We start from the raw sequence: 23,806 nt of genomic DNA, 5'->3' as shown, positions 1-23,806 counted from the left end.
TATCACCACTAAGGACACTAATTTCACTTTGTGTCCACACACTACGGCAAGCGCCGACTTTTTTTTGTGTGTGTGCACTGCTATCTCCCCACCCGCCCCCCCCGCGCCCCCCGCTGCCCATTGAATGCCCCCCTGCTGCTGCCTGGGGGGAAAAAAAAAAAATGGGTTTTTTCGGTTTTCCCATTCATCTCTCTCCTCTCTCTCCAGAAAGCGCCGGGCGGGACCTCTGTGTTCACACTTCTGGTCAGTGTGACAGCGCCGCCCACAGCACTGGAGAGCATGGAGCCGCACGCGCCATCCTTATGGCCGCGGTCAACTCCTCTCCTCGCTCTCTTCACCTCTCACCTAGTACAGCTCACTACTGAGAAAGGCTGGAGGCTCTGGCAGGCAGCGTGAGAACATGAAGTGTCAGGAGTGGCACAGACCTCTACACACCCGCCGGATCCCGCGATCGCGGATGCTATGGTGGCTCATGCTCATGCTCATGGCGGGTGGACGCGACTGGGGGCCCGCAGGACTGGGACTGGTGGAGACATGCAGTGCTGCTGCGATGGTGAGCTGCAGTGGGCTGGGAAACTTCATGGCGGCTGACTTTTTCTTGCAGGTGGCTTGTGGCGGCCCTGCCTGCTGCCCCCCCCCCCCCTGACACCCGGATGCGAGCAGCCCCAGCCCTGACTGAGCAGAGGGCCAAAGCCTTCTGAAACTTGAACGCCCCAGCAGCTCTGGGTCAGCACTCAGTACTTTGGCGTGGGCAGGCGTGGGCAAATGGTCCATGGGTGTAGTGGGCGCTGACACAAAAAGACCTACTGCTCTCTCAAGGAAGGTGTCTGGGAAAACGGCCAGGCCAAACGATGGCGTCACTTCATGGCGATGGGATTCCCATGGGGGTGGGGGGCATAGATGGCACTCATCCTGGCTATCCAGGGACAGGCCCAGCACAGCAGCACCATAATTAACACTTAGCAATGGTGCTGCAAGCACTTTCAATGGTGGTGCAAGCACTTCCGCTCCCCAACATCTACGCCAGGTTCATGACGCGAGGTTCAAGGAATCTGTTGGTCTGTTTAGACGCCGCAGAGATTTGATAGGGACCACAAAATCCATGAAAATGTGATCCTGGAGATGCCTCCTCGATCCCCCCCAGCCCCCTCCCTGCCCTGCCCTGCCCCAGCCCTATACCCTCGCCAGGCCTGACAGGAACAGGCTGAGCAAGGCTGGAATGGCTGTGAGTGTGTGGGGGTGTGTGGAGGTGTTTCTCAAGGGGTCAGGGAGGAGCAAGATGCGAAAGATCTCTCTGCTTACTGACTGCAGCTATCGTGTCCAATACAATATTTGTGTTGTCATCTGTGCTTGCTCTGTGGAGGGGGGGGGGAGACCTTATGGCGGGATGGGAGGTTGAGGCAAATCGCCTGTGTGCCCTGCCCTCAGCCCAGCACTGTGCAGACAGGAGGGAGCCACCTTAGAGCCCAGCGTAAGCACGGGAGGTTCCGGTCAGCCAGGAGGAGCAGAAGAGTAGAGGACTGTCCACTCTCTTTACAGCTCTTTTTGAAGAGCTGACTCCTTTCACTTTTCCTTCTTTTTTTTTTTTTTTTTATACATACCCTCCTCACTTTTCCCTTTTCTTCTTAATTTCACATTTTTAAAAATTAATTAGAACATTTTATTTTCAAACTTTTTGTTTTTTTCAAATAAAGTGTGCAGTGACAGTAGAGACAGCACTACAGGGATTAGACCTTGTGTAGTGTACACTGAGCTTCTACAGAGGGACGACCAGGGGCAGGGGCTCTACAGGGCAGCTGGGGGCAGGGGGTGAGGGGAGACAGGAAGGTGAGGGGGGGGTGGGTTTGCAGGAAGGGGGAAGGGGTGGGGGGGTGATGAGTGGCTGGGTAGGTGATGGGGGTGGCTGGGGGGGGGCATGGAGGAGTTCATGGCTAGGTGGCCCCTTGGCATTTGCAGATGCCAGCACCCTGCATGCTGGGCCAGGCCAGGCCCAGCAGGGCAGTCCCAGAGCTCCCAGACTAACAGTGACCAGCAGCCCTAGTGTTGTGTGACCTGTGACCCGCTGCTGACTGTGTCCTGTGTTTGTCCTGCTGCCCCCTGTGGACCCTATGTACCCCCTGCCCCAAAGTCTTATCTCCCCTAACTAAAAAGTCTTCTAACAAACCCAACACAAAGAAAGATGACGGAAACAAACATGAACAGTAAACTTTGAAACTATTTTTTTATTTTGACTTGGGTTTTGGAGGATGAAACTGATTGGGTGAGGGAGACAGCTGTGGAAGGTGAGCTGCGCTGATACAGGAGAGGTCTGCTTCTCAGGGAGTGGGTGTGCGCCCGGCTGTGATGGGATTTCCTGGCGCCTGGATTGGTTTGAGGGGGGTGAGAGGCGGTTGCAGGGGTGGGGGGACAGGAGTTTGTGGCGGGTGGGGGCTGTGCTCCTGCTGCTCCTGCCTGTGGAGGCGCGTTCAGGGTCCTCCAGAACATCCCTTGCTCGCCTGCTGTCAGTCCGCTGCACCACCTGTCCTGTCCTGGCTCCTCTCTGCTGCTGTTGGAGTCCTCCGCTGCCACTGGCTCTGCTGCCTGAGTGAGTCTCTCTGCTGGAGCCCTGCGGCTCTGGAGCAGGCCATCAGTTCAGCTCCGCATGCTCGTCCCGAGTCTTATTCTCAGGCCTAATCTGCACCAGCCTCTCTCTCAGGGGGGGAAAGGCAGGAAAAGCCAGGCAGGGCTGAATGGGAAAAGAAAAGGCAAAGCGCAAATGAAGCAGATTGGAAACACTGTGAGCAAAGTCTAGTCAGTTTCTGTGGGACACCACACAAGCACCAACTTCAATCTTGCATTTCAGCACATTTCAATTTCTGCATTCCCTTCATTGGCGGGGTCTTGCACTGAGAACGCAGCCAGGCAGCAGAGAAGAAATTTGATTTAGCATCCAGGCCTGGTAAACTTTACTCTTGCTGCACAGTGTCCTGGGAAGTGCCAGTTGCTGCCCTGCATAGGGAAAGCCTTCAGCTGAGTCTGAGTCCATTCCAGCCCCCCTGTTGTCCCCCCGAAAGATGTGTGCTTTTTTTCCTCTGCAGCCCACCACGTGCTAAGCAACTGCGGTCATTTCTGTTAAAAGGAAAAGTCAAGCATTCAAAGCGCCGAAGCAGATCATTCCTTCCTTATAAAGCAGAAGTCTCAGAGAGAGCAGGCCCTGCGGCAGTCAGCACACCCACCAGGCGAGCAGCAGCCAAAGAGAAGGAGCGCCATGCCCCGGCCAATCAGTGCTGCTGGCCCGAATGCCTGCTCAATATCTGCACTGCCTGGCGCTCAGCAGGGCCTCTGCGGTTCCCCCAAGCCCACACAAGGCACCTCCCCAGGAACTCCCCTGGAGTTCCCAAGAGTCCCCCATGAGGCTTTCCGGAACTGTCCTGAGGAGTTCTTGGAGCTCTGTCCATATTTTTTTTCTCTTTTGTATAGTTTTTTTATAGTGTTTTTCCTAATATGTTGTTTACTGTTTTGTTAAAATTAAATGCGATGATTTTTTAATGTTTAGTCCCGGTTATTGAGTCCCTGGTTAGTAGGGATTCGGATGAGGGTGATGAAGAGAGTCTGGGTGTGAGGGTGTGCTATCGACTCTGCGCTGTCGGAAAGGCTCCCCATGCTCCCCCGAAGTCTCTGTCCTCGTCAGCATCGCTCGCCTCCATCCCCATCCCCGACTTCTATCCTGTCCCCTGACCACGAATGGATCTGCCCCGTGTGAGTGGGCATGCAGTGTGGGCAGCAGAGCGGAGAATGGCAGTCAGTGGGGTGGTAGCCTGGTGGGGTTGGGCCTTGCTTGGATTTTTTGCGCTTTGATTTTTGCTTTTTGGCAGCCAGCTGGTTCCCGCTTGATTTTGGCCGCTTTTGGCACATGGCGGCTGCTTTCTGTATCCTCTTTTGCTTTCCCCTTTTGGAGTGCATTTCGTTTTCACTCTCATTTTTGAGCGCAGCCAGACTCATCCACTCATTGCCATTGATTGCCCAGACCCACTTTCTTCAAGGGTCTGGCATGCTCTCTCTCTTTCTGCTCCTCACCTGCAGTGCTGCTCTGCCTGGCTCGCCTGCCCTCTCTGCAACAGAGCCTGGCTGCAAGGCCGCCACAATTTCCAAGATTCATGCTTGGCTTCAAAGGAAATGATTCAAACATCAGAGCAGGAAATGGCTGATCAGACCGTCCAGAGTGAGCACATAGACCCCTGTCCAGCATAGCCTATGCGTGGTGTGGCATCCACACAGAGCTTCCACTATAGCCCACATCCAGCCCCCAAGCGCTCCGGTGCGCGCAGGAGGCACCCTATCCTAATCAGAGTAGCCCCAAATCAAATTAAATGGCCTCTCGAGGTGTGGTCAAATTGCGCTGTTTTCTCGAATGGCTTAAAGTCCAATTAATCTCCAGTGTGCTGCTTAATCATGAGAACTGAAGTTCAGTATTAAAGAATTTCTGATCTGCAGGCCTGTAACACTGGTCACCCAAAATGTGAAAAACATTTCAGAAGTAGAACAGGTAATTTGCTTGAAGGCAATGTCAAAGTATTTGGCAGTGAAAACATTAAAGTCTGGATTTTTGCCCTACAAAGGAATTGATGGTACTTTGTTCTGTACTCAGTTTGTGCTCCTTCTGTCACACCTCTCACTTTTCCCTTATTTGTTTTTGGATGACTCTCGTGGTTTAGATGTCATCCCAATTTTTATTACTATATTTATTAAATAATTTGCATTTGTTAGAAAATGAATTACTACCCCATTAAGTTATTTCTACACTCTATGGTGTTTTCTGTTGTACTAATTTTGTTCTGCCTCTCACATGGGCTGTTTTCACTCCTGTGAACATTACAAATTTGTGAGTACCCTAATAAGTCGACCACATAATAGTCCCAGTTTCTGCCATGACTGCAAGTCAGTGGGAATTCCAAATTTCAGATTGACTTCAGGATTAGTGTCAGTGCAAAACACTAAACAGGAAACAGGAACACATCAACCATCATCCTCAGCAAGCCTGCCTGACTTCTTATTCTTTTCAAAAGATAGGACATAATCTTCATTCGAGGGCCGAAGTCTACTTGCATTAGAGCAACTCCACCAAAAGCAATTCGGTTAAAGTGGTGTAACAGATAATGTGATTAGACTCAATGGGCCAAATTCTCATTTACAGTTCTTTACACTGCCAGAGTGGTGTAAAGTGGCATTAGTGTAAATGAGAATTATGTCCAAAGTATTCAAGACCTTTTATGAGCTTGGCCCCAGATGTCTGTGCAAACGTCTGTTACACTGTTCTCCAACCTTCCCTGTACTCCCCAAATGCAGAGTTTGTCCATCACCTCTGTTAGGCACACATGCAAAGAAATGAAAAAAATATCATTGCTCCATTGCATTTTCTATTGTATGTGGGTGAGACTAATATGAACTACCTTCAATAACTGCTGCCAAATCTGAAAAATATACACCAATTGATTGATCTGAGCCTTGACCATTTAGTCCAGAGGTGGGCAAACTACAGCCCGCAGGCCACATCCGCGGGACTGTCCCGCCTGGCCCTTGAGCTCCTGGCTGGGGAGGCTAGCCCCAGGCCCCTTCCCTGCTGCCCTGACTCCCCCACAGCCACACCACTGTGCAGCTAGTGCTCTGGGTGGCGGGATAGCGTGCTCCTGCGGAGCAGCACGACAGCATGTCTGGCTGCGGCTTGGCAGCACAGCTGCCAGACCTGCTGCTCTGAGTGGCATGGTAAGGGGGCCGGAGGGTTGGATAAGGGTGGGAGATCCTTGGGGGCAGTCAGGGGACAGGGGGCGGTTGGATGGAGCAGAGGTTTGGGGGGGCGGTCAGGGGATGGGGAATGGGGGGTGGTTGGATAAGCATGGGAGTCCTGGGGGGCCTGTCAGGGGGTGGGGTGTGGATAGGGGTCAGGAGACAGGGAAAAGGCAGGGTTGGATAGGTGTGGGGTTCCGGGGGGCCTGTCAAGGGGCGAGGGTGTGGATAGGGGTCAGGGCAGTCAGGGGACAGGGAGGGTTGGATAGGGGGTGGGGTTCCAGGGGCAGGAGTTCCTGGGAGGGGGCAGTCAGGGTCAAGGAGCAGGGGGGGTTGGATGGGTTGGGTGTTCTGAGGGGGGCAGTCAGGGGGCAGGAAGTGGGAAGAGTCAGATTGGGGGGAGCAGGCTGTTTGGGGCAGCACAGCCTTCCTTACTCAGCCCTCCATACAGTTTTGCAAGCCCAATGTGGCCCTCAGGCCAAAAAAGTTTGCCCATCCCTGATTTAGTCCCAAGATTTTTTTCCCAAGTGAGCATATAAAAGCAATCAATTCTGTATCTCCTCCGGGCTGGCTTGTAGATTATTCTTCTCTGCATTAGAAAAGAGTTATGGGAGATATGTTTAACCATAAATGAGAGTAGACAATGTGGTTTTCTGGTCCACATACTTCTGTGGGACAAAACCAAACACATTTTAGACTGAAAGACATCCCTAGTATGCAGGGCTGCCCAGAGGATTCAGGGGGCCTGGGGCAAAGCAATTTTGGGGGCCCCTTCCATAAAAAAAGTTGCAATACTATAGAATACTATATTCTCGTGGGGGCCCCTGCGGCCCCCTGGCAAATTGCCCCACTTGCTCCCCCGCCCCCACTAGGCGACCCTGGGAAAAAAACTTCTGCATCTCGGCACAAACCCAGTTTTGAGAGAACTTCTTTTCAAGTCACCTTTACAAGGTATCACTGGTTCTCAGCATAAGCTAGTGCTAAAAGGTACTAAAGCTCATTAAAAGGATTGGACAAATATTTTCCGTGAAAACTGTTTTTGGATTGAAAACTAAGGGGTTTTTTAAAAGCAGAAAAAATCACAGACAATGTCTGCTTTCCTTCAAAATTCATTGTGGTTTTTTTAATTGAAAAGCTGAAATTAGTCTGCCAAAACCTGATCATGGTTTGGGGTTTCAGAAGTGTGTGGCCAAATATTTGCTGCTTGCTGTGTTTGATTGTTTAAAGAAACAATAAAAAAATTCTGCTTAAAAAAAATTCAAAACTTTTGAACCACCTCAGCTTGTGACCAAACGCCTGAGCGCATCCAGTCAGAAATTTTTCCAGGTTTCTGATACTCTGCTGGCTTCCTTGACTCATATCTGTCTTCATAACTTTGGGTTCATTTAGGTTAGAACATAAGAACATAAGAATGGCCATACTAGGTCAGACCAAAGGTCCATCCAGCCCAGTATCCTGTCTACCGACAGTGGCCAATGCCAAGTGTCCCAGAGGGAGTGAACCTAAAGGTAATGATCAAGTGATCTCTCTCCTGCTGTCCATCTCCACCCTCTAACAAACAGAGGCTAGGGACACCATTCGTTACCCATCCTGGCTAATAGCCATTAATGGACTTAACCTCCATGAATTTATCTGTTTCCTAGAGACTGGCTCCTCAGGGTCCCTCACAAACTGGAGATGGTTACTGTAGGTTTGTCTTTAGTATAGCTTATGTACATACTCCATGAACTGAGCATTTGAGCTTGTTCCAGAATCTGGGATGAGCCTATGTTGTGAAAACTGAAATGCTCAAAATAGCACATGCATGTGAATGGACACAGGGTGCTAAAATTAAATTAACCCAGCGGTTCTCAAACTGGGGGTTGGGACCCCTCAGGGGGTCACAAGGTTATTACTGGGGGTCACGAGCTGTAAGCCTCCACCTCAAACCCCACTTTTAATAGTGTTAAATATATATTAAAAAGTGTTTTTAATTTATAAGGGGGGGTCGCACTCAGAGGTTTGCTGTGTGAAAGGAGTCACCAGTACAAAAGTTTGAGAACCACTGAATTAACCCCTCTGGAACCTCGGGGAATGCAGGGGAGGGGGGTCTCCCTTGGTAGGGTTGGGAAGGAGGTAGGTGGTGTATGATATTGCTCTTCTCATGTGATCCCTCCCCCATGGCTCTCTTGGCTCTATCACTGTTAATCTAAAGTGGCTAATTTTAAATGAAGCTACCCTCCCCTGACATGAATCTCCCTATGGCACTGAAATTAAACGTAGACTATAATTTGGCATTTGAGAAGTGAAAGGGATGGTAGCCCTAAGGGAAAAGATAACAGCTTGGCTCTTTGTGTTAAATAGCTGCCTGCAAGCCTCAAACTGCTGAATGAGCTTTAGGGTAGGGAAGGCCGTCTCCCCAAACAGCCTGGCCCTGCCCCTTATCCGACCCTCACCCACTTCCTGTCCCCTGACTGCCCCCTCAGAATCCCCAACCCATCCTGCTCCTTGTCCCCTCACCACCCCCCACCAACTCCCCATCCCCTGACTGCCCTGACCCCTATCCACCCCCTTGCCGAGTCCTGACAGACCCCCGGAACACCCATAATCCAACCCCCTGTTCCCCGTCCCCTGACCTCTCCCAGCAGTGCTGTCCAGGGCCGCTCCTGGGTTACCGCCGCCTCTCCCCTCTCTCGTAGCGTCAGCGCTCCGCATCAGGGAGCTGCCCTGGTCCCTGGACAGTGCTGCAGTGGCGTGGTTCCGGTGGGACCAGAGCTCGCAGCCCCGCCCCCTTACCACGCGGCTCTGACTCAGTGGGAGGAGCTCAGGTCCTGCTGCTGCAGCGCTGTCCAGGGCTGCTCCTGACGTGGCGCGCTGAGGTGCTGGGGGATGGGGAAAGGCTGAGGTGGGGCCGGGGGCCCCTGCAGGGCCCGGGACCTGGGGCAAATTGCCCCATTTCCCTCCCCTGGGCGGCCCTGCTAGTATTTTATTTACTGATTAAATTAGTACTTCATGAACTTGCTAGATCAGGAAGGATTCTACTTCCTTGGTGTAAATTAGACATTATTTAATTATAGGATGGAGACAAAGAAGAATGGTGTTTATAACTCCTAATCTACTTAAGTTATTATCTAAGACAGTCATGAGAGAATACTCAACATATTGAACTGATTCTTGAATGCTTTATTAGCTCTTCATATCTTAACTGTACATAATAAGACACAATTCTGTCATAGCTCCATGAGTGGAATTCCTATTAAAGTCAATGATAGGGTTCAATGTAGAAAGATTGCAAAACAGTTACTAGGACAAATTTTGCCTTCAACTTCATCCTCTGAAACTTCATTGGTTTCAGTGGAGTTGCTTGAGTTGAGGTGTTAGTGAAAGCTGAATTTAGTTTAGTTTTCTGGAATTTATTCAGATAAGTTCCTTGGAGAGCCAGAGATTTCTCATTTATTTTTATTTTTGAGTGAATTTTCTAAGTGATAAAAAATAGTGCAATTAGGGCCCAATCCAGACCCAAAGAATCTTTTGTTTCCTTTGAAAAGCCTTTTCTTTTTGGCTAAAAAAAAATCTTTACCATCTCTACTGAATGCAGCTGTGCTGTGGGCAGACAATATACAAATACAGATCTGTCTGTGCAGAGCATCAGACGGAGGACTATGTATATATTTTGAGGGTTTAAGTGGGACTTCAGTGGTACTTAGGCTTTGTACTGGACCTCAGCAGAAGAGGTAATTTGCCTTAAATGCAGGTTAATCATCCCTGTCATTTGAATCCAAGGCCTTTGCTAAGCACCAACTGCCAATCATGCCAAATTGTTTGGTGATATCAGATGTTACCCAGTCAGAACCTACATTCAAACCAAACATTTATTTTACTTGAGATCAAACACAGATTAGAGCTCAGCTCTGCTGAGATGAAAAACTAATTCATTAACCTTTTGTACCACCCACTTACACAATTAAGACCACTTAATTCTCATACACAGGGTCTAATTGTTTAGATTGTTTGGGTAGCTCTTCACTGCACTTAACTCAGGCTTTTATCTGGCGTTGTCCCAACCCCCATCCCATCCACACTTATAACCTTTCACCTTGACTTTAGAGGTGCTTTCAATCTGGGCTAGCTGGCCTGGCTGGGGGTGTAGCTTAGAGTTCAGGTGCCACTGTACCTTGGGCTAGTAACCTGTGTACTTTCCAGTGAGGATACAGGCTAAATCACTCAAATGCTGATAGTCCTCCAGTGCCTTCCAACAATTCCCTCCATGTGCTCAGAAGGACAGACAAGTTGTCACAATTCATTGAGAAAGTATCATTGCTCAGCATATTTCAGCATAGAGAATCAGAAATCCTAGCAACACACACACAGGTGAGGACATCACTAGTGAGGACACGATAACTCAGGTATGACTTTCCGGGATGGCTGCTCACACGTGATCTGGACTAACCCAGGTGTAAATCACCCAAGTTAATTTTGAAGTGAAAACATATCTTTAATATTAACACATCTCTTACAAAAGTGCTAGTGTAGACCTAGCCTAAGTAATCACATTACACTGACCTGTGCGCTATTGTTATAATGGTGCCACATATGTCGCTCCAGGGTGTGAAAAAAACATCATCCTGAGCGACATAAGTTATACCGAAAGAAGTGCTGGTGTGGACTGTGCTATGTCGGCGGGAGATGCTGTTTCTGCCAGCTCTACTCCACCAGAGATTCCTCCTACACAGAGGGAATTTTCCCCTAGGAGTCTGTGGTTGGTTTAAGAGCTCTTTGCATTTCTCTGGAGCTGAGAATCCAGGTCTAAATCTTTGTTCATGAATCCATGGTACAGATTCACCAGAAGAGCCAATACATATACTCTACTGTAATTATCCAACATCATTTACACAGATGTGGGCTAGTTATGTTCAGGGTGGACACAGCTCCTGTTAAAGTCAATGCCAGTTGCTCCCAAATATGTGAGGGTAGCCTGAGTTTCACATTGTCACAGCTAATTCTGTGCTATCTTCAACTTCAGTATAGTTTATTGCTTGTCTACACTTGAAAGTTAATTTGGATTAAAGTATGATGTGAATTTAAAGTGCAGTAGCTACTCCAGAATAACACCATGTGTAAACAAGCCCTTAAACCAGCCTTTGGGCTGCTGTAATTTGTGATACTCAATATGACACCCAAAGGGACATCCACCAGCAGGTGATAGTTGAAATATCATGCAATCTGACCATGCCCTCTTTATGCCACCTCCCTAGCGCAGAACCTTGGGGCAACCAACTAGCAATGTTTCATCAAGCTGAAGATGTACCATTCATTTCTACTCATTAATTTCTCTCTCTTAGTCAGATTCTTATGCATGACAATACTTTACCTCTCAGCCCAGGCCTATTTAGTTTCCCTAATGGACTCCTGGGATGGACTTTGTCAAAGGCTTTTGGAAATTCCATATAATTATATCAGACATTTTTCTTTAATCCATTCTTATGTTGACATGCTCAAAGAATTCTCCTAGATTAGAGTGGGAAACTGGTATCATGAACTGAATGTGAGTTTGCAGTATCACAGAACAACACTTTTCAGAGTGTTTACTTCATGCAGTATTTTGTATTTCATTAAACATGAATAAAATAATCTTTTGTACCTTTTCCAGTTTGTTGTCTTGTGGAAAGAAGAATAATGGCAATATTGGGTTGCCATTTTCCTTGAAATGAGTCAGATATGAAGGACTTATTGGAATGAAAAAGTGTGAAATGTACATTTAAAAAAAATCAAAGGTCAACAGCAATTTTATTTCCCCCCAGTAAAAATCTTCATCTAACCAATGACATCTTTATTAATTTTCTTTCTTCCATTCAATTCTTTCCCTCCTATTTTTGGGGGGAGGGTGAGTGTGGGACAGAGGCCAGGGCTCTTGAACGTGGAAAAGATAATGGTTTACAATCAATGCTCACAGACCAGACAGCTAATCTGAACTTAACCAAAAAGTCAATATTTAGCTGCTCCTTATCAGTGGAGAAATGTCAAGCACAGAGGTAGACATGGACAAATTTCCAACTGATTTCTCTTTTTTATGCTTCAGTGTTCAAAGCTATATGGAAGAGTTTCAACATCAGATAAGACAAAACTGCCGTTGGAAAAAACCATAACAAATGACAAACTTGCTACTGCACAGACTAGAGTTTATTTAATGAAAACACACGTCAAAAATTCATTCTAATCTCCTCTCACACATTCCAGTGGTCACCTTCCAGTCTGCATGATGCTAGCAGTTGATAATAAATGCTGCAGGCAGGCTTTAAGAGATAGCAACAGGAAATGTTTTCTTGCTGAGTGAAGTCGTAATTTGTTGCCACCAAAAACAATTGACATAAATCATTTGGATTCTAGAATTGCTAAGGGCTTTAATGCATGAGTGAGGCGCTAACTTGGAATGGTTGTGCAAGGTGGATTCCCAGAGTAAACTTGACTTTTGGGATTAAACCCAAGTCTTTAAAGCTATGGAAACATCTAATTTATCAAACCCATCACGAATGCTCCTTCTGCAAAGATTGCAGTTCATTCAGCTTTTTTCTGCTGGGTAGATTTTTCCATTAAAGATCAGTTAATGGCATTACACAAGGGATTAATTTAACCCAGTGGTTGGCAATTAGAACTCCTAGGTTTGTTCCCAACTCTGTCATTTACTTCTTTTTGGATCTTATGTCCTGATTTTCAGAGGAAATGACCCACAGCTCCCCAGCACAGTCACTGGGCCTTGTACCAGGGGTGAAAGTAATATTAATCTCTTACCACTGTGGGGGCCAACTCTGGGCCCCTGGAAGGGGTGGTGCCTCAGGCAGAAGGGGCAGGGCTGAGGGGTCAGCTTCCACCAGCCAGCCCATCCGCGCTGCCTGGTTCGCGCCACCTGGGGCTCTGGTGGTGATTTAAAAGAGCCTGGGGCTCCGGCCGCTGCCGGTTGTGGTGGCGGCGGCCAGGAGCCCCGGGCCCTTTTAAATTGCCAGCCCTGGGGCAGCTGTCCCTTTTCCCCGCTCCCCGCCCCCATCGGTGGCCCTGCCAGTAGGGTCCCTACCAGCAGGGCCGCCGACAGAGGGGGAGGGGGGGGCAAAAGGGCCGTGGCAGCGCTTTAACGTTGGCTGCGTACAGGCCGGTGCCAGCTTCTTACCGGTATGCTGTACTGGCCCATACTGGCTCACTTTCACCCCTGCCTTGTACTGAAGGGTTTTTGTTCAGGCCGTGGAAAGAAAAATACAAATGTTTAGAGGAAGCCTCCCCAGAGGCTGTGGATACATCCCCAAGGTTGGAGTAGTTTTTAATCCTGTTGCACTCTCCACTTTGTGGGTGAGATGTGGGGAGAAATGGAAGGTTGTGCTGAAACCTATAATTTTGGGATGCTACAATATTTTTCTGCTAAAAAGCCTTGATGAACCAAAGTAGGTTAATGGTGGTAAAAAGATAATCTTGTACTATGGAAATGTCAGATCCAACTGTTGATCAAAACAAACAAAAAGGAATCCTATAAATTGTGTTTGTTTAAGCTGAAATATGATGGATCATAATGGATCACAAGCTAAATATGAGTCAACAGTGTAACACTGTTATAAAATAAAAAGCAAATATTATTCTCAGATGTATTAGCAGGAGTGTTTTAAGCAAGACATGAGAAGTAATTCTTCTGCTCTACTCCACACTGATTAGGCCTCAACTGGAGTATTGTGTCCAATTCTGGGTGCCACATTTCAAGAAAGATGTGGACAAATTGGAGAAAGTCCAAAGAAGTGCAACAAAAATAATAAAAGGTCTAGAAAACATGACCTTTGAGGGAAGATTGAAAAAACTGGGTTTGTTTAGTCTGGAGAAGAGAAGACTGAGAGGGAGCATGATAACAGTTTTCAATTCAGTAAAAGTTTGTTGCAAGGAGGAGAGAGAAAAATTATTCTCCTTTACCTCTGAGGGTGGTTTAGGTTGGACATTAGGAAAAACTTCCTGACAGGGTGGTTAAGCACTAGAATAAATTGCCTAGGGAGGTTGTGGAATCTCTGTCATTGAAGATTTTTAAGAGCAGGTTAGACAAACACCTGTCAGGGATGGTCTAGATAATACTTAGTCCTGCCAAGAGTGCAGGAGACTGGAATAAATGACCTCGTGATGTCCCTTCCAGTCCTATGATTCTATGAAAATGACTTCCAAGGGCTCTTATGAGCTTACAAGTTGGCATTCCGATGGACAAGAACTTCCTTGAAATGAAAAGAAATCACTATATTTAGGGCCTCAGTAATGGTCTTGACCGGCAAGGTGATGAGTCAGCGATAGTTGATTATGCTCCTTCTGGACGTTTTGGAGAAAAGCACAATGGCATCATTCTAAGATCCTCAGATGTTTATGCAACTGTTTCTTTCTGAGCAATTTACTGAATTTAATCACAGAAAGAGGACTTTTCCTAGAATAAATAGTAATTTAATTTTTGAATTGTGGCATTTTAATTTGTTCTGCTTTTTACTCTGTGCCTACAACAAGGAATTTCTATGATGTGCTTAAGCAGCAAAGAGTCCTGTGGCACCTTATAGACTAACAGACGTTTTGGAGCATGAGCTTTTGTGGGTGAATATCCACTTTGTCAGATGCATATGATGTGCTTACTATGGTAAAAGTCAGAGTCCATTTAGATGAAACCAATTAACTCTATTTAAAATGTTTAATGTCCTAACTGTGGGAGGACGGCTCTAGTAACACCGTAGAACCTGGTCTCCCCTGATCTCCACGGGATGTATGTAATCATGGTTTCAGCATCTCTGCCCACATGCTTCCTATGTCCTCAAAATTCAGTTTGTGCTTGGGACCACAGAACCCCTGTGGAGCTGTGCTTCACAGTATGCAGACTCCTGTTCCTCCTTGCCCTGCCCAGCAGGACTACACCAGTTCCACTGTTGTAAAGGCCCTCTCTGCCTCTGGGAGAGGAAGTGGCATGATTTGCCCCTCAATGGGAATTCTGTGAAATAAATATAACCCTATTGCCAGCCGCCAGGGCAGCCCGGCAGGCCTCAATCTCAATATTCTTCTTCTTTCACACAACAAACAATTCACAGCCACCCCCCCCCCCCCAGAAAAAATACACAACCACACACACACCCTCTGGAGCAGCAATTCCCTCCTTCCCCACACAGCACTGAGAGTAGAAAAGAGAAAAAAAATGAAAGGAGAGGAGGAGTTGAGGTGGATTAACATTAATAAAATGCCACAAGCAGGATTCATAATCATAAACTGCCAGGACAGGACCCCAGAGTGCCCCAGCCCTTGCCCTTCATTCTTTCTCTCACTCAACCAACACCCTCTTCTCTTTTCCTCTCTCACTCCTCTCCACCTCCACTCCCCCCCTCCAGTGTCAGTGAGGAGTCAGTGAGGACCCATGATTCATGAATGTCATCTATTGCCCTTGCATGCTCTACCTCTCTTGGCTCTGGCCTGGTGCTTGTGCTCTGCTGCTCTCCTGCTCGCCTCTCCATCGCCTCTGGCTGCTCCTCTGCTCTGCCCCACCCTCTCAGCTGCTCCTGCTGGTGCTGCTGCTTGCCCTGTGCTCTGCCACTGCCAGCTGCCTGCCACCTGCCTCTCTGTGCTGCAGGTCAGTCAGTCTCTCTCAGTGATTTGCAGCTCAGTTTTTTTTAATTAGGAGGCAGAAAGCTGCAATCCTGCTGTAGCCCCCAGGTGTCCCCCATGGTAGCCCCACCACCTTCTGCCACTCTGGCCAAAGCTGTAACCTAGGATACCACCAAAGAGAGGAGGAAGAGAGGGGGTTTTCCTGCTACTGTGGGGCCTGTGCCTGGATCCTGCCTTGGCCGACGTATCTGGGCCTCCCTCTGCTGCTGGCTCTGGCTCCTGGGCTCCCTGTGAACTTTGAGCTGTTGACTGTGTCCTCCTTCTGCTCAGTGTCCAGTCAGGTCCCTTTGTTTGAACACTTGACCCCCCTGTCCCTTTTGACTGTCTCTGTAACACCTGTTGTTCCTGTTTGTTGTGGATTGTCCTTTCTCTGGATGAGATGAGCCTGGGGCTAGTCTGGAGAGTGATTTAGCAGCAGTCCTTAAACAAGAGCAGTGAGCTCATTTTTCATATGACCATGACAAGTGATTTCAAGAGAAGCAAGCTAAAACAATAGAGCTATATCTTTGAACAGTTATAGTTAGCTATTATGGGGAACAGTGGGGAGGAAAGGGACAGTCCCAAGTCAGAGGACACCCTGGAGAGTGGCTCCCCCCTGTGGCTTGCTGCATTCCTGACTTCAGGTGACCCCCATATGGGACAGAGACAGCACCAGTCACCTTCTGACAAGAACAATAAACACAAATAACAACAATAAAAACAAGAAAACAACAACACTAAAAAAATTTTACTACCTAAATTTGTTTCCATACCAACATGTAACCCAACACAAAAACTTGATATATGCTGATATATTGGCCAAGTTAATGTGTGTTGTCAAATATGTAACAGAAAGCTGTGTGTCTTGGAAGAGTCTTTGGACATTTGTGAATACAGTCAGCTGAGAAGTCTTTTAGAACCTTCTTTCCTTCAAAAACAAACAAACAAAGAAAACCCCAAAACCCCACAACAACAATTCACCTTTTTTTTCCTTTTCAATTTTTCTTCACTCCATTTTCATTAATTTTCACCTTTTTCTCCATTTTCTTTTTCTCACTCACTTTTTCCTTACAGTTGGAACAGGGCCTCATCCTCCTGATCACCTCTCAGCTGCTCCTCAGGCTTCTAGCTTGCTGATTGCTGCTTATCCTGCCTCTCTAGCTTTTCTATGCTTGCACCTGCATGGAAATTGCCTGGTACCCAATAAACCACTGCTCTATAAAATTTCTAGTGCTTATTCACCTGCTTGTGGCTGCTGCTTTGTAAAAGCTTTTAGTTCATACATCTTGGAAGCTCAGACACATTACTTACCTCTATTCCTTTACCATCTCTCAAAACCTATTTGGCCAAGAACTTTCTATCTACACACATAGCACACACAACAGATCTAAAAAATGGGACTCTGTTCACATGCTGAACATACGCATAAATAATAGAAGAATAAGCTAAACATGGCATTCTCCAATGGAATGGTACTCAATTTTAGAATATGCAATAGTAAATGAATTATTAATTAATAATTTTTTTATCCCAGCCATCTCAAAGTACTTGACATATACAAATTGTCAACACTACCCTGTAAATTAATATACCTTTTTGTGTCTTCTGCACCTTTAAATTTCTACCAATTGCATGAGGTACTTGCTGCAGAGAAGATACTCCTGTGCATTTTTATGGTGATTTGCTTTTGTTATATTCTTGTTTGGCTATTTGCTTATTATAACATAAATGCCCTTCTGACTGACAGTATATAGCTGCTCTTTGCATATGGGAAAATATTATAGTCATCTAAATCACATGGTATGTTTTATGTCTCCTGATTGGATAACTTAGCCCTTATCAAAAGGAGCAGTGGCCGAAGAACTCATTAAAGCTCTGTCACTGACTCTTGGTATGTCTTTTAAGCGATCTCTGCTGCTTCTCCTTAGTTTGTCCTCGATCAGGGAAGTTCTTGGACCTTCACCTCTAGTTAAGTCTGATGGTCTGCTTTAGTCTTTTGGCTGTGTTCATGGGGCAGCCTGGTCCAGGGGTGTCATCCCTTTGCTGTCCCAGGCCTTTCTGCCTCCCTTTCCTTCTCTGTACTCTCCCCTTTATAGCAGGCCTTGTTTCCTCTATTGGCTGCAGCTGTGGATGCCTGCCTCCGTAACTGGCAGCTCTGGCAGCTGCGTGGGGGTGTGGTCAAGCTGCTTGCTTGTAGACTGTAAAGGCTCTCCTCCCCTTTCTGTCTATGTTCAGTATGGGTTAGTAGACCCCATTAGAGGCTCTGATTCTGTCAAGGGAATGGAGGAGAGATTTTCGGGAGAGAGGTTCTGGAAATATGTAGGCCCAGGGAATTTTAAACTTACATATTTATATGGCCCCCACATTTTTAAATATGTGAATTTCTTCCTGACAGAAGCTAATTTTATTGGCATCTCAACAGATTTGACACAATTTTGTCTCTTTTCACATTAACACAAAGTACGGTAATTACTATGGTTCCTTGCTGTCTCCCTGCATTAAGATAAAGGTTGGCGTTTTCCCCACTTCTCCATTTTTCCCTCATGTCAGCAGTGGAGTTCCTCCTCTTCACCTAGCAAGTGTTAGTGTGGCTGCTAGATCATATTGTAGCCCTATGTTGTGTGTAGAGGTAGTTCCACAGAGCAGTTATCCCTGGCTGCTGATTCTACCGTTATTTCTCTGCCTACATATCTGGTTACATTGAATTTACTTTGCTACATGTTCAAAAGGTCCAAGAAAGAGGCCAGGCATTATTATTATTTTTATTCGTATTAATAAGGGCTCTGTTGTGCTAGGTGCTGTACAAACAGAACAAAAAGACAGTCCCTGCCCCAAAGAGCTCACAGTCTAAGTATAAGATAAGGGATAACAGATGAATACAGACAGATAGGCAGGAGAGTACCAGGAAACAATGGGACTGTATTGGTCAGCGTGCTAGGCAGTGGTCTCACCACACTAGCAGCCCAACTGTTGTCAAGTTTTTTGTAGATACCAAGGCAAAGAAGAGTTTTAAGGAGGGATTTGAAGCGGGGTAATGCATTAGTTTTGCAGAGGTTCACAGGGTGCAACTCTCAAGCATGAGGGCCAGCCTAGGAGGAAAGCACAAAGGTGCTTGTGGCATCATGGGGCAGGAGTTGACCTTTCGATACTAAATGAGAGATGATAGGCAAGGTGGGGATAGGTTGTGAAGGGCCTTAAAGGTGAAGACAAACAGCTTATGTTTGATGCTATAGAGAAGGGGGAGCCAGTGGAGGGATGCCAAGATAGGTGTGAAATGGTCAAACCAACAGTCTAGGGAAATAATTTTTGCACCAGCAATCTGAATGGAAATGAGTGGGTGAGATTGCCATGGTCAAAGTCAGAGAAAAGTATGTTGTAGTAATTGACACATGAGATGATGAGGTCATGGACAAGAGTAGATGAGCAGGAAAGGCCGTATTTTGGAGATAGAATCTCAAAGATTTAGACATAGCTTGGATGTGAGGCCCTCAAGAGAGGTCTGAGTCAAAGAGAACACCCAGATTATGGGCCCGAGTGACAGGCAGAATGGTGGTGTTGTCCACAATGTTTAAGAAAGAAGGTGGGGGAAGGGAAAGGGCTTGTGGGGAAAGATTAAGTGCTCTGCTTTAGTCACACTGAACTTGAGCTGATGGCTCCTTGATCTTGAGATGTCAGGGAGAGTTTAATTTGGACAGAAGGATACATGTTTGGAGTAGGGAAGTAGATCTGTCAGTCATTGACATAGAGATGGTAGCTGGATTTGTGTTTGCAGATGAGATTATGTGTAGATGGAATCTGCTGCTTGATCATCTTCCCTCAACTCCGTTTATACTCTCTGCACCTCACTAACATTCATTGTCTTCTATTCTTCTCTTGTGTCCTTATGGCCCAAAGCGACATGCACATTTTAAAAAGTATATATTTCTCTTCATTTTGAAAATACAACTATAGGCACTCATCCAGTGCTCTGGATGCCTGTCTCAGACATTAAACATGAACATAAAAAAGGACTGCTTATATATATATACCCATCTCAACCTAGCCCTCAACAGCCTTAGAGAAGATGAAACAGATGGGCTTTGCAATGTGCTCAGAAGATTAACAGATCTGGGCTCTGGTTTCACAGAGTGCATTGGTCCAGCAGCTCCCTCACATTTGTATTAAGGGAGCTTCCACTCAAGTGCCTCTGATCTCAGTTGTGGCAATATGTCAGGGGCAGAGCAGCAATCTCTCAGGTAGCCAGGTCCCAAACTATATAGGGCTTTCTTTATAGGTTAAAACCAACACACTGAATTCCACCCAGAAGGTAACTGGAAGCCAGTGCAGATCACAGAGCATTGGTTTAATGGGCTCCAAATGTGCAGCTCCACTTAATAACTGATAAAATTATATTTGCACCAATCAAAGCTCCTCAGAAATAATGTGTGTGAACAAAATCCTGCTGCATGAATGTGAACAGAAACGTGAGCAGAAAAATGCAGTATCACCAATCACAAGTGTTCAAATACCATGAGTCAGGAACAAACCTCATGAGATTGCCCTAAAAATCATAAGATTTTTAAAATTCTACATTCTGAGTTCTTTTTATTTGTCTTCCGGTTTCTGAGCCTCACATTTGCTTCAAGCTTTTCTCTGCATCCACAAGGGCTAGAAACTTATGTTTGTTTGTTTTTAAATGAAAGTTCAGATTCTTATTCAATTTCTTGATTTCAGCAACTGTGGATTTAAGAAACACACAAAAAATCATGAGACTCACAACAAAATCATGAAAGTTTGCAATACTGGAAATGCATGACCATGGAGGGGGAAAAAATCACAATTTGCAATTCACAAACATTTTTGTGAATTATTTTTCCCGCTGTAGCCCAACTCTATTTTTAACTGAAGTTTTGTATGTGCTGTATGTGTCCCCTTGTTAAATACTTGTTTTAAAAAATGACTAAATGTAGGATTCAAGCTAAAGGGGAAGTTTTCCATTTGAACAGATTTTTCTTATGTGATCGGTGCTCTTAACGGTGTGTCTGGATAATAAAAATTGGCATTAAATAGTTAACTAGTTCACAAAACAAACAAAAGAGAGTGGGTAGAGTGAAAAGTGAAAAGCAAATACAGAGAGATGGACAACTGAGTTGTATAGTATAATATATAATGTTATCAACTTGGTTCAGCCTCACACTTGGGGCCAAGAGGAGGATATAATCAATACATATTAAAAGATTCCCTATAGTTAGGATGTTTTAAAGTGAATCACGCTTAAAAAATCCCCAAACCCATGGGTTTTAATTAAAAGAATAAAGGTTCACAAACTTTAACTAGTTTTGTGAACTCTCTGAAACCAAAACAATAGGTTGCACAGGTCATCCATGTCCAGACAAAACATCTCTGCTGCAACTGATGGCTCAGATAAAAGGTGAATAATTGCTGGCTCCCCGTAATCAGCACTTCCTGACTGTAATTACAAGTGACATTAACATTCTGCTTGCCCTGAAGGAATCATTTGTTAAATTTAACAGTGAATGAACACACTGTTCACCTTGTTATTTGGGGCAAACTTCCACATGAGATTGGCAGACATACTGTGTACTGTGTGCATATATTGAAGAAGGAGATAAACTAGCTTCAGGAACCACCACTGTTCCCTGGCTTCCTGTTCTGGTGAAGCTCACGCATAGAGTGAAGGAGGTGTACTGCGGAAAGAGCGAAGGTCATTTGCTACACAAACACCTGAATCCATTGCTGAGCCAGGGTATCTGGTCTTGGACTACTGCTGTTGTTTCCATCAGAATGGACTGGTCCTATGAAGAGGGCAAGATGTCCGTTTGTCTATGGGAAAAATTGACGATCCTCAGGACCCCATTTTTTCTGGCCTCAGGAAAACTAGGTCAAACATAGCAAGATCAGACCAGGCTTTCTGACAGCAGTGACCTGAAAAGCCTGCCTGCTGCGTTTATAGAGTTGTGGTTACTTCTTCCAAGGGCACCATTGGGTGGAGTTCAAATGTATGGAATATTGTAAAGGACATTCATTGGCCAGCAACTTTGACTGTTATCTGAAAAGCTGGTAGTCTGAGGCAACTCCAGGATGTTGGCAAACTGCTTTAAGGGCCTAGATGTAATGGTGCTTGAAGTGGTAGAAATATGTATGTGCAATGGACACACTTCAAAAGTTGTTTTGGTCCTTTGACTAGCTGTTTCTGTCCCGCTTTTAATTCTATTAATTGTTGTTTCTGCAATCTGAAGTATGAATAAAAGAAATGAAAGCAATTTTCCTGATATTCCACAGATTTTAAGGCCAAAAGGCATCATAAGATCATCTCGTCCAATGTCAAGTATGACACAGCATGTAGAATTTTACTCACTTACTCCAGTATTGAGAGCAGTAACTTGTGTTTGACTAAAGTGTATCTTCCAGAAAGGCACCCAGACTTCCAGAGATGGAGAATCCATCACTGTCCTTGGTAGTTTGTTCCAGTGGCTAATCACCCACACTGTTAAAAATTTGTGCCTTATTTCTAATTTTAATTTGTCTGGCTTTAACCTCCAGCCATTAGTTCTTTTTATGCTTTTCTCTGCTGGTTAAAGAGCCCTTTATTACTCAAATAGCATTAATTTTTTCAGGATAGATGTAAATATAGTAACATAACCATACAGGTCTAAACAAAATGGTTTAATAGATTCTATGTCACATTCTCTGCTCATTTGAAAAAAATAAATGAAAGGTCCTTTGTGAATGTGTCATAAACTTATAATTGTGACTTGAGATTGCACACATTTTGGGTTAGAATGTGGTAAATTGAGGAATGGAAGCCTAAACCCTACATGTTCTTGCTATAATCCTTTTTGTTTTAACCTTAACATAAAAGTAATTCATACTATATATATATATATATATATATATATAGTCTCCATTGTTTGTTTTGCATCATTCAATGGCCTGAATTAATATGCTCCAGGCTAGGTCATGCATATATCATTTCTGTGTAAGAGAAAATTCTCTGTTTGGGATTAAATAAAATAACCTCTACTTATCACTAAAAAGAATAATTGTCTGGAACGTCTGCTTTTTGGCCCACACTTGTGCACTGCAAATGAATTATTGTGCTACAGTTACAATAAGCAGAAATGTTTCTGGGTGACAAAACAAACAATGCAACCTGTAGATAGTGTGAAATTCCATGTCAGCTCATCATGCTTATCGTTAGTCACTGCAGACGATAAGGGATGATCAATCATTGATATGTATTTATGCTGGTATAAATGAAAATGGTCTTAAAATGCATTTCTTGAAAGTGTTTCATATTGCATGACACTGGCTCCCAGATTGCTTTATGCATGTTTTGCATTATTTGTTGAATCAGAGCCAGTTATGAAATATAGGAAAAGACATGATAAATTTGATTTTGACAGATGATGTCTTTTCCCCTGTTCAGACACCATCTATCAGGAAACCGAGGGAGTTTTCATCATTGCCACAATGGACTCAATGAATTAATGCACACAATTCGTAGAAACTGTGCTGTTCTTTCTGAAAACTGTCTTCCTGCTTCTCCTATTTTGCACATTTTCAAGGGCTTTTATGAATATTTACACCTGGCAAATGACCTTTTTTCCTCATTTAGTATTATCTGAGAACACATTCTTTCTTCAATGATATGTTTTTAAAAAAACCGTAATCTTCAATGCTGTTTTTTTAATGATCTGATGCCAAATGCATGGCTAATTCTAAGGAGGAAATAAAATATATTTGGCATTAGACTTCTTGTTACAAAAATCCAGCAGTTTGCTATATTTGGTAGAAAAGCTGGTTGAGTAGTGGGGAAACTTATTTGTGAACATTGCATGGATTCTAAACAGAATTTTGCTTCAATTGTGTTTACAACTCATTTTAATTAACTGTGAATGTTTGTTGAAGTGAAGTTTTATTTATACTGGTAGTGGAAAAATATGTTTGAGAAACATCATTATGGAGTCTGTAGTTGAAATTCATCCAGTAACAAAACAATTTGTTTTGGGATGAAACAAAGCTAATTTTGGCAGAAGCAGAAGTAATTTATAAATTAGGTTAGGTCACCCAAAAATGATTTGTTCAACAACTGCGACAAGTGAACACATTCATAAGAGTAATGAACAATCTGTGAGCAGGGGCCGGGTTGGAAAGGCTAAATTCTTCAAATAAATTGTTGAGATGTTAGGGGAACTTCAGGTCTGGATCAGAATTTTGTGGCTTGGGCCTGTCTCCATTAGCAAATACATGTTATTTACACTTGTTATGCCTTTCAGTACACAAGAATAACCATATAATTACATCAAGAGAAAGACAAAACAAGAAAGAACAAAAGTAAGGTATCCATGAGAAAGTGCAGGTTGTATGTGTCTCCTTTGTAGCATGTTGCATGTGAATAATATCTGCAGCATGGAGGTGGATTTCTCTTCAT

The sequence above is a fragment of the Mauremys reevesii genome, linkage group 2 (assembly GCF_016161935.1).
Source record: "Mauremys reevesii isolate NIE-2019 linkage group 2, ASM1616193v1, whole genome shotgun sequence".
NCBI classification, from domain to species: Eukaryota; Metazoa; Chordata; order Testudines; family Geoemydidae; genus Mauremys; species Mauremys reevesii.
Note: the sequence above shows the minus strand (reverse complement) of the source record.